At 36.0% G+C, this 10207-nt stretch overlaps 1 long non-coding RNA gene across 1 annotated transcript; it reads left to right on the top strand.

Moving 5' to 3' along the window:
• The first annotated feature begins 2052 nt into the window (after positions 1–2052).
• On the top strand, positions 2053–4153 carry LOC130465901 (uncharacterized). The gene is made up of 3 exons (XR_008925915.1): positions 2053–2841; positions 3213–3277; positions 3942–4153. It is a non-coding gene; the product is annotated as an uncharacterized lncRNA (long non-coding RNA).
• The last annotated feature ends 6054 nt before the right edge of the window (positions 4154–10207 follow it).

The raw sequence follows: 10207 nt of genomic DNA on the forward strand, positions 1-10207 counted from the left end.
TTTCATTATTTGTTCCTTTTAGGAGGTTAAAGTTTAGAGGTAAGTAGTCGAAATATTAAAAACACCAAAATAAAATATATGTAGGATCTCGGGAATATTTTTTTGGGTTTTCTTAACAATAAAACTCAACATCTAGTCCAAATTTCAACAATAATTTGGGGCGATATCAATTTAAAATGGGAAAAAATGAGTTTTTCATATTTGAAGGAGATTTACTTCATTGCAATAATTACCACTGAACAAATAGCACACAAAGGCATTAACGGTTATGGGGCATTATGCTATTATATACGCACGAGTGAATTAATTAAGCCTCTAAGTTTAAGAAACATGCAACTATAAGTCTATGAAAGTGGAGTATAAATATACATTACTAGAAGTATATCTTATGAAAATTACAAAATCCTTTTGAAGAAAAAATAACGTTACTATTTTTTTCTTGTGTTTTTGTAAAATGAATGTCAACGAAAGACAAGTAAAAGACAAAAAGAAAGGGAAAAAAAATCATATTTAATATCCTCTTAATAGGATTCGATCTCTGGCCAGTTTGTGTAATATAATATTCAAGCAACCACTATGTTACAAGCATATTTCATTGTAATCATTGTAAGTTAATTATACATAAGTTAACTATTTCAAGTGCAATTAATGAACCCCAAAATCAATTTTACATTTTTTTTCAAAAATAATGGGGGTCCCTCTGGACCCCTCCGAGTCTACATGGGTCCGCCCATGGCACAACCGTAGTACCTAAATATTCAGATCGAGCTAAGAGCTAGCTTGAAGTTAAATAATTTAATGAGAATCTCAGATTAGCTAAAATGAATTAGTTGAAGTTATAAACATAAGACACAATTGCATTGTTCACATGGTTACATCAAAATCCCAAAAGCTACAGATTAAGTTAATTTTGACATCAGAGAGCTTCAGTGAAAATAAAGGGTGTGGATTTTCCAAAGGCAAAAAATGATATATTCAAGGCAATTCCCACTATCCGCCGTCCGTGATTTTTTTACTGCGGAAAAAATGCTAATTACCAGACTCAACCAAATCTCCCACAATTTTGTATTGCCAAAAAAACCCATAATATATTCTAATGAATGTTAGACTCTAAATTAATTATGGATATTGATCTCTTCCCATGTGGCCATGTCCATTGCTATTTACGGTCATTTCCGCCATAATTTCCTTACCCACTCATCACTTCTCATAATCACTAATCATAAACAAATAAATTGCGCACTATGGATCTTACGAATGCGTTTGAAGGAGTAAATCTAGTAGATAGATTCCATATTTCAAACTTATATTAAATTATTTACCACATTCATTGCCAGTTGAGATATGAAAACAAAGAATAATGAAATCAATTCATGTAATCAACAAGGTGAAGCTAAGCTATCAATGACATGGAAATATCACGTGACATGCGAAAAACAAGAAATGGAAACAGAGGATGATCGATAAAATATTCAGTTAAATGGAGATAATATTATCTATGGCTTGGTTATTTTATGATCCACCGTGCAACAAATATAGAAAGTGGAATCGGTTTAATGAAATTAATAGATGATGATAATATATATGGTTTCATATTTTTGGCAAAATAGAAGCGTGGAAGATTTGATTCCGTTTTAAAAAATGACATATATGGCAAAAGAAGATCACGGAGAACGAGTAGCTCAATTGCCTTGGATATATCAATTTTTGCCTTGAAAATATCTGTAATACCCCGAAATTTTAAACTTGATTTATTAAAATCAAATTTATTTATTAACTTGATTTCGTTTTAAATAATTATGAATAATCGAATTTCGTTATTTTAATCGTTTTTACGATTTATTTTAAACGATAAATTTATAAACAAAAATATATTTATTTTTCGTTAACGATATTTTTATTAAGAATTATTTTAACTAAACGTTTCTATTTTTAGTAGCTTCCAAAAATAGCAATAAATTCCACAATTTGGCCTAATCTTGTGAAATGACCAAAATTCCCTTAAGAACGAAATTTCATTTTCACTTGTTCTTTTTTTTCCTGCTCTCCACGTGAACCAGAGGAAGAAGAAGCTGAGTTCTTCCTTCCTTCTTCTTTTCCCTCAATCTCATCTACATTCATTTGCAAAGTTCAAATTGAACTCTTTCTCTTCTTTCTTTACAAACACAACAATCAGAGACCAATTTCCTCAACCAAAAATCAAAATCAAAAACTCAATTTCACTCCCTTTATTTTCCTGTGATTCGGACCATCACCCACCACCACCACCACAAACACCAACTGCCACCACCTCAACCACCACTGCCCCCACTGTCTACCTCCGTCCAACACCACTCGACCACCACAATCACCAATTCACCACCGCATACCCACCGTACCCCCCCTTCTCCCTCTTCTCCCCCTCGCGGTCCCCCGCCCCTCCCCTGTTTCCTCCCCCTTCTCTGCCTCGCTGCACCACCACCGTCACGCCCCACCACCTTCAGTCACCTCCACCCTCGCCGCCGAGTCGTCCCCTCCCTTCGCCCAGAACCACCACACCAAGAATCCCCTGCTTCCTTTTTTTTTTTCGCACGACCTTTTCCTCTCTTGCCTCGCCGTATCGCCGCGGAAAATCACCCACCCTAACTGCCGCCTTTACCGGCTCGGGGTTGCGACGCCAAACCACCGAGTCGGCCAGCCGGCCACCTTCCTTCCTCCCTCTTCTCTTCTTCTCCTCTTCGAGCATCCCCTGCTCGTGCCTCCCTGTTCCAGACCAAACCAAAAATCAAAGTTTTATTTTAAAACTTTGATTCCCTTCCAACCCATATTAAAGTTGGGCCATTCATCACTTTGGGCCTTTGGGTAAGTTAAAGCTAAATTACTATTTTCAGATTTTCAAAATGATTAGTTTTCATGTTTTAATAATTTCTATGATATAATTATTTACTAATAAGTTATTATTATTTTTCAGGTTTAATTAAAAATTTTAATAAAATAAATTATTAGCCTGAATTAGCAAAAATGGAATTTTAATGATATTTTCATATAAATCGATTTATGAAATATATAAATATATTTCGATTAAAATTTCGTTTAAATAATAATATTTTCATTAAATTATGAAATCATATTTATTAATAAAACCACTTTTTATAAAAATGATTATTTATAAAAGGTTGATTTTAAATTATTTACCGAGTTAATACTAATTTAATGATTTACTATTTTGAAAGAAATTGGACTCGGAGCTCAGGACGAACGAACCAAGGAAAATCCTTAGCAAGATCGCGGAGCTGAGGTAACGGCTATTGCTAGTACCCGTAATTCCCTTCTAAATGTGTTTATGAAATTATGACAATATGTTTGAATTTATGAACTGGATGCTTTGACATGTTTTATTGAATTGCGGGAAATGAATTATGTTTTGACTGAATGATTTATTATAATATGATTTGATGAAATTATTTCTAATATGATTGAGTGAATTTCTTATAAAATAGTACTTATAAGAAACCATGAAAGAAATGATGCTTTATGTTGATCACATGATCTAAAGGAATTATGTTATTTCAAATAAGGTAAAAAGGCTAAAATGTAAAATTAAGCGAAACATGATAAAGGAAAGTGAAAGACCTAGTCCGTTTGGAAGTATATGTTCACAGGTTACGATTCTCGGTCATGCATGTACCCATGGGGCATCCGCCCATTGAGCCAAGGCTTTCATGTTTTTCGGGCCAAGGCCCCATGTTTTATGGACAGCGGTCCATCGTGGAAGACGTTCCACCATGTCATACTTGCCACGGCTAGCATGTGCACCCTAAATCTATAAATGAATTAAATAAAGGACTTTATAAAATGTTTTACTATATTCTATTCTCCCTGTGTTATTAAATAAAATGAATTTACGCTGCTAGGATAGTCGTTACTGAGTCTTCGGCTCACCGTTTTGTTTTCTGTTTTAGGTACCGCGGGGAACGATGGAAACGATTAGTGGCGAGGAAATTTACTATAATAATGTTCACTTAGTTTATGCTTAATGTTGTGATAGTTTAATTAAAGAATTTTAGTAAGTTATGTACTTTTATTTTGAGGACTATTATATTATTTTGGGAGTTCTAATAGATTATGAATGATGGTTGCCTTGTAATTCCCAAGAGGGAGTTACGGCGTGTAATGACCCGACCGAATTAGGTTAATTCCGCTACTAAGTATGCTTTAATACTTGAATTAGAGGTCGGGGCGTTACAATATCCGTACCCAAAATAAATCATACGGAGTAGAAAACTTTCCAAATCTGTTTCTAGGCTTCTAGCATATATACATGTGCTATAGCTTTGAAAGAGATATTATGCAAATATCACTGATTCACAAATCAGTCCAAAAACCGTGATTTCTAATCCTTGAACAATGAACTTTTGTTAAGGGTATATAACTCTCATGCGAATTTTGGACTAATTATATATCCATATTGGAGAAATAGAGAGAGATTAACTAACATATAAGATTGGTGAGCTATTCCACCTATCACCAATTGGTTTTAAGATGAAACCCGTTAGGCTTATATGTTGTCAGTCTCTTCTCAATTTCCGTGCTCGTTCTAAGCCTGGTGAGTTTGTCAAATTTTGCAAATTGTGAATTTGTGATCACAATTACCATTGTTGATCTTGCCGCAAGTCGTGTTTCATATCAAGGTACAAAGATTTTGAATTTTTGCTATATACGGGGATGCTCATCTTATGTATAGGCTATTGGCTTAAGATCGAAATTTGTTCATTCCGTATATATGATGCTATTTTAAATAAACAAAGAACCTAGCTTGACAGACATTTAATATATTATATTAACTTCATTCCAAACCAAGTGCATTTTCAGTTTCACTGTCAAGTAACTTTCGGATGTTGTATAGTTGTTCCACTGGATTTAGGAAGCAACGTAACATCAGTGAAATAGTCACGTAATCTGGGTTTAAAATCAGTTTGTGCCATCAATTTCAAAAACATTTCCTAATGTTTTATGCTTGGAAATTCAGGCATAGGCTCGTACAGTTTTTTTAGATTTCGAGTGAATTAAGGAGGATAAGCATAGACCTAAGTACGTACTCGGTACTTCCACTCTCAATCTCTCATAGAAATCACATACATTGAGGACACATTAAGAAACTCTTCAAGATATCAAGATCCATCACACCACATCCATAACAAAAACATACTTTATATAATATCATATTGAAGGAAATAATGCCCTTGGTCCAAGTATGCATTCTATGTTAAGTCTAATAAATGCGGTTCAGTATTAATTAACAAGTTAATAATTCAGTGAGATCAAGTGAGCTGAATGCCTAGCTAGAGGCCGCTTCAGTTCAAGTGGAATTAATGATATTAATCCACAGCTTACTCTTGACTGAACCCGTAGGGTCACACAAATAGTACGTAAACGGATCAAGTATTTAATGGCATTAAATACTCCATCTATGAATATTCGGAACCGACGGATCTTGGTTTCAGTGGGAGCTAAGATCGTCACAAGCAAGAAATGAATACTCCGGAAACGATGATATTGCCGGAAACGGAAATATGGATCGTATCGGAAATATGAATATTATCCAAGTCGTAGATGTTGCCGGAAACGGAAACATGGTACGTATCGGAAAATATTATTGGAAATGGAAATATTACCAGAATCGGAAATATTGCCGGAAACGGAAATATTGTCAGAATCGGAAATATTGCCAGAATCGGAAAATAATTCCGGAAACGGAAATATTAAATATTTGTTCGAAACGGAAATTAATTCCGGAATCGGAAATATTAAATATTGTTCGTATCGGAAATAGATTCCGGAAATGGAAATTTAATCGGAAACGTATCGTACGAATTAGCATCGGACGAGGCTTGCCGGACGAAGGCCCAGCACGAAGCCGGGGCCATCGCCCAGCAAGCATGCGCGCCACAAAGCCCAGCCAAGGCAGCGGCCAGGCCTACCGCAAGGCAGGCCCAGCGCGCGCCAAGAGGCCGCGGCTGCGTGGGCCGTGCTACGCGGGCTGCTGCTCGCACGCGCATGGGCAGCCCTTGTGGCTGCCGTGTGTGTGTGAGTTTGTGCTCATGCGTGATTCCTGAATATGCAAGAGTCAGTGTATGATTAAGTTTCTATTCCTAATTGGATAAATTAATTAAATAGAATTCATGTAGGATTCTAATTCCAATTAATTCGCATCCTACTAGGATTACGATTCCTTTTCCATAACTCTATAAATAAAGGCCTAGGGGTCATAATTTATACATAAGTTTCAAAGTATTCAAAAGTGAGTTTTTTGAGAGAAAATTAAAACACATCTTGCTCATAAAAGTGCCGAATTTTCTAGTACCTTAAGGGCGGTTCTAGTTGGTCAATCTTAAGGCGGATCCGGACGTGCTGTGGACTATCTACGGAGGGACGACACTTGGAGTCCTAAAAGACTTGTTCTTGTTCGGTTCGGGCGCAGCTAGGGAAGGCACGCAACAAAGAGTATGCATCTAACTATGCTATATGATTATGTGTAAATAATATGTTTCCTGGGTTAATGGTTGTTTCCGCATGATCTATGTAAATGTCATATGTATCATAACCTAACAGTGGTATCACGAGCCCCTTATTATTTTCATAATCTAAATTGCATGAACATGGTTAAATATTACAAATTTGCAAGAATTAAAAGGGGTGATTAATTTTCGTAATTGTTAATTAATTGCAAATTGCGTTTATTTAATTATATGTACGCAGTTTTTCGGCAGTTTCTTCATTACTCATCCGAATTGAGTGATTTTTGTGTCAATTCCGCATGTAAAAGGCATTCTAAAATTTTGACAAAAATAGTATTTTTCTGCCGAACCCAGAATTCTCAAATTCGAAGCCTAACTATGACTTTTCGAAGGTTTTAGTTTTTCGAATGCAAAATTTCGTAAATTTAAGATGTTAAATTAAATATTTGCGATTCTTGTTGATAAATCTTGAATTTTTGATTGACCTACTGCATATGTTTAACGAGTTTGAATGCCTAGTCTTGTTAATTATGCAATCTAATTTGTAATTATGATTAATTTGTTGAAAATTAGAATAATTTAGAATTAATTTAATTTTCATAATTAATTGTAATTTAATTAGAAACCTATGATTAAAAACCACCATAAAAATTGTAAATTTACGATAAATTTTAAATTTTTATGACCTAGACTTGAATCCATATCAATCGGAAATCAATTGGATAATAAATTTTCGATTTTTCGCCCTAAAATTATGAAATTAATAATATTTATTAATTTGTCATTAATTTTAAATATAAATTTTAAAATTTTATGCGATTCGTTCAAATAACTTGCACGCACGAAGCAATGGACGCTTCGTGTTACCCTTAAGGGGTGTTGTATAATGCGGGCATGCGACGACGAGCAAGGGAGCTCGTCGCCCGTGCGGCACGAATGCAATGAGCAAGGGCGTAGTGCACGAGCACAAGGCAGCAGCCCTGCCTTGTGTCGTGTGCCACGAGCAATGAACGAATGGGCATGGGCGAAGGGCGAGCCAAGGCAGTCGCGTGTGGGCAGCAAGCGAGCTGCGCCACAACGCGCGCTGCCTCGCACAAGTGCGCGCAGCCTCGCGCGCAGCGAGCGCAAGCTCGCGTGCCACGAGCGCTGCGCCCAGCACTGCTCGCGCGCGCAGCGCGCGATGTCGCTCGCCCAGCGAGCGATGTCGCGCACCAGCGAGCGATGGCTCGCGCGCGCAGCGCGCGATGTCGCTCGCCCAGCGAGCGATGTCGCGCCCCAGCGAGCGATGGCTCGCGCGCACAGCGAGCGAGCCAGCGCGCCCAGCGAGCGATCTCGCGCGCGCACTGCGAGCGATAGCTCGCGTGCGATGGGGCGCTGTGCGGAGGCTTGCGATGAGACAGCAGCAGCTATGCGACGAGCGCATGGGCTGCGCGCACATGGCCAGCAATGGCTGTGTGCGTGCGGCCCATGGGCATGCAACGCGTAGGGTGTTTGCGTTACGATTAGATCGTTTTGAATGTTTAATTTGAAAATTTCAGTTCTCGTAATTTTAATTAATTTTAAAATTAATAATTTGAATTAATTTCTTGGATTTTAATTTTGAATATTATAATTATAATAAATGAAATTTATTCTAATTATTTTACTAAAATTAAAATCATGAATTAATTTAAATGCGACTGAAATTAAATTAAATTTTTGGATTCAATTATAAATTTATATGAGCTTTAAATTTTAATTAAATTTGTATGTTTCCGGTTAGACTAGAAATACAATTTTATGTTTAAAATTAGTAAAGCATATGAATTTATTGGTTTGAGTGGGAGCGCTTTTTAGTCATAAACTCTTGATTAGGTCTACAAATCATTAAGGTTAAAACAACTCGATTAGAATTAATAAGGACTGAATAATTGGTAGATTATTGGTGCCCTTGATTAATTGCTGCAAATGTTTACGTGATGCATAATGTGTTTTACTAACCAGCTATGTGGGCCATTCATGATAATGAATGGGTGAATGGTATATATTGTATATGTACTGTTTTGCAGGTTATGAAGTGACTAGTATGGCCCAAATAGGATAGAAAATATGGTCTGCGTACCATTAATTTGAATGTAATTGGTCTAAAGTACCAAAGTTATTTTTCAATTCAAATATGGTCTGCGAACCATCAAATAGTTGTAATTAGTTATAGCTTATCCTATTTGAAGAAAATGGTGCCTCCCACGGAGATTTTCAAGACGGACTTTGAAGTCAAAGCTTCAAGATGAAGTCGGGCCATACTAGATCACAAATATCTTATGCATGTTTTAAGTTATTTATTGCTTTAAATATGTCTTAAAATGCATGAGATCAAAAGCTTGATTATGTTGCATGATTAAGGATTTTAGTTCACTTAAAATCTAACCAACATAGTAAGAGCCTTAAGTTCCAAACTTAAAAATTGAGTTAAAAGGTGCCATGCCAAAATATACACTTGCTTGGATATCCTTTACATCAATCTAGTAATAGTTTTCGCTCAGCGAGGTGTTACTTATTGGTCCTAAAGGGGCAAGGTACACAAATAATTGTGAGTACATGTTAGTTTTGGTGAAACTCAACGATATAAGTAAGGAGTCCTTTTATGTCGTGGCAAATTCGATAGGTTTACCTAATAAGTTCTTAGACGTACCTATCAACCAAGAATAGTTTCTAGACTATTAGCAAAAGGCTTTTGCTTACCTAAGATGTTCTAGGATTAAGTCGACAAACTGTGCTTAGTTCTTCAATGATTTTAGGATCTTGGAATCATTTTATTCACACCTGCCGGAACACATAATTCGAATAAAATGCTAATAACTTGTTTGAATTGCATGGTTGCTTTAATTTCAAGTTATTATTCATGATAAATGTTTAGACTTTGCATGCTTCAATGAATGTTTTAATTATTGTTTATAATTAAATATCTTGCACTGCGGTAAATCCTTTTAGAAAGGTAACAGTAAATTTCCTCGATTGGTAGTGAATCCAAGAACGATTCACGGAAATGAGAGAAAGTGAGCAATTTAAAATGTACGTTTCTTATATCGACTTTTATGGTTGTTTTCGAGTATCAAAGTCGAATGGCAAACCGATTGGTGCTTGTGAATTCAAAATACAATATAGTTTTGAGATCATAAAGCATTGAGTTTAATACGCTCAGCTTTACCAATGGTTAACAACCTAATATCTTTGTCCATTTAATTCTCGAATGAGTCTAGTCCCTAGACATTCGAATAGATCGATGCTTAGAGAACTTTAGAAGCTTCTGGTAAGATCATCTAGTTGAAACAAAATATTCAACATAAATGGTAAAAAACCTTGTTGGTGACATTGGACATGTCTAACAAAGTATAAAAGTCAACACTAAAGAATTCAATTCTTAAGACTATAAGAAAGGGTACAAGAAATAGGAAAACAAAGGAACAAATGAAAGGAATTTACGATTCCGGTTCTACCTATAAGTTTAAAGAGAAGTGACCTAGCAATCAAACTTCCTTGGTATCATATACCGCTTGAGGTTCTTACTTCGGTAATAACTCAAACAATGGAAGCTAGGATACACTAATGACCTACAAATGGGAAATGAAGTATGGCAATGCTGCATTAGTTGTAGGGTCATCTAGTTTGTTTTAAGTCCTTTCAAAGGCTGGAACTTAATGGCTATTTTGTTCCATAATCAGCATACCTAA

This window comes from Spinacia oleracea, chromosome 1 (genome assembly GCF_020520425.1).
Source record: "Spinacia oleracea cultivar Varoflay chromosome 1, BTI_SOV_V1, whole genome shotgun sequence".
NCBI lineage: Eukaryota > Viridiplantae > Streptophyta > Magnoliopsida > Caryophyllales > Amaranthaceae > Spinacia > Spinacia oleracea.